The following is a 1,835-nucleotide window of genomic DNA, read 5'->3' as shown; positions in this document are numbered from 1 at the left end:
GCAGATCGGATGGACGTCGCGCACCCATCAGGTGGACGGTATTTACCGTCCACCCCGGACGGTAATTGGGATACCGTCCACCCTGGGCGCCGTGCTCGGCGGCAAGGCCGCCCGCCGGCGAGCCAAGAGCCGGCAAGCGAGGCCACGAAGCGGATACTGCTCTAGAACAGAAGCTGAGGGCGTCAGCGAGGCATCCGCTGCGGCGGCGCCGCCTGCGTGGGCACCAAGCACCGCCGCCGGTGGCGTTCCATGCGTCTGCGCAGAGTAACGTGCCGCATGCGGAACGCGGCCACGTTCACGTCCACGCCGGACGTTCCGCCGCCGCGGCGGTGGAGAGAGGTAGGACGTGCCGCAAGTCGATCGGCCCGGCCAGGGGCGCGGTGGCGTTCGACGCGCGGGCAAGGCAGCGGCTGGGCTGGCTCCCTCTGCCTGGGGCCGCGTTTCCTGGAAGAAAATGGGAAGCTGTGGTGAGGTGCCACGCACGCAGTCGAGCTTCAGGCTGAGGGGCACACGCTGCTTTCTTGCTCTCCTCTGCTTCTGCTTGAGGGCCAAGGGAGACATTGCTACTCCAGGTATCACCACTTGACTTCCTGCTTATTTCATACAGCTAGCTTTGCTCAGCTCTGATTTCCTTACAAGGAGGGGATTTGTAGGCACACATATACACACTCGCAGTTGCTTCAATGTTCAGTATCGGGAATATTTTGGTTGATGTCCCCCCCCCCCCCCCCCCAAAAAAATAGCATGTGTTCAGTTTTATAAATGCCATTACCTAGTACTTGCTGCTGATATGATTTGAATTCCTTTTTTTGTTTTTCGATCAGTTCTGCAGTTCTGAGAGCGGCACTGGCCGCTTGTGAGTTGTGACGAGGACCGGAATCAAGTGCAGGTGCTTGACAAACTCAGGCTCTCACCAGAGGATTTAGTATTTGTCAACAGGTGCTGGTGCTCCAATGCTGTACCGTAGAGTACTGGGAGCATCAGTCAAGCAGTTTTTTTCTCTGTTTCTTTTTAAGTTTACAAGATGGGAAAGGGCCGGGGGGAGGAAGAATGTGTACTCTGTTAAATGGTTTTTGATGTATTATTACCATGTACCTGTTCCTGGGCTAAATTAGGCTTGAACAGGAGAAGAATGAGTAGTATGCAGAGACTGATCGGCCAGTAAAACTGCAGAAGATCTGAAAGGTTCAGGAACTAATCTACTGTTAGTCCCAAAGAAGATAGTCTGTTCGGTGATGATCATGTACGTAGTCGGGCGACATTGGCTGAATGATCGTTATGACAACTTCAAAGATGTTGTTTTCCCTTTTTCTTTCAAAAATAAACAAAAAATTTGAGTTGAGGAGATGATTTGATGAATTGAATTCAGACGAGAGGGACGAGATGCTCCTGATTCTGAGACGTTCGCTTGCACGGCTCGTTTGTCTTCAGAAATTACGATTGGCACCTGGCACCTCTTGGTTTGGGCGTGTGATCTGCGTAAAGTTGCTGTACGCTCTGATCAGCCCGATTAGATTCTGAACATACCCTCGTGTTCCTGTTGACGCGAGCTGGGGCTTTTTCTGAACATTAGGCGCGTTGTCTCGTTCCTCTTGCAGCCCCATTTCTGACAACTCGCAGTAAACCCCCATCCACATTGCCGGGGAACGTTGCAGTAGTGTGCAGAGATGCCATTATATTGCAGACAGACAGGCGCAGCGCGACCGTGCCAGGCAAGCTCGAGTAGAACATGCATGGCGGCACCGGGCAGGGACGTGGCGGAACATTGGCAAACGTTGGCTCGGCGGGGTTGTGGAAGCGGAGGCGGTCACCTCGGACGTCAACTGGGTGGAGGC

At 53.8% G+C, this 1,835-nt stretch overlaps 1 long non-coding RNA gene across 1 annotated transcript; it reads left to right on the top strand.

The window, feature by feature from the left end:
- Positions 1–356: 356 nt before the first annotated feature.
- On the top strand, positions 357–1,305 carry LOC120660565. Its single transcript, XR_005669648.1, has 2 exons — positions 357–572; positions 825–1,305. It is a non-coding gene; the product is annotated as an uncharacterized LOC120660565 (long non-coding RNA).
- The last annotated feature ends 530 nt before the right edge of the window (positions 1,306–1,835 follow it).

Source organism: Panicum virgatum, chromosome 2K (assembly GCF_016808335.1).
Source record: "Panicum virgatum strain AP13 chromosome 2K, P.virgatum_v5, whole genome shotgun sequence".
Classification (NCBI taxonomy): domain Eukaryota; kingdom Viridiplantae; phylum Streptophyta; class Magnoliopsida; order Poales; family Poaceae; genus Panicum; species Panicum virgatum.
The sequence above is the reverse complement of the archived record's forward strand: the minus strand, read 5'-3'. Positions and strand labels throughout refer to the sequence as shown.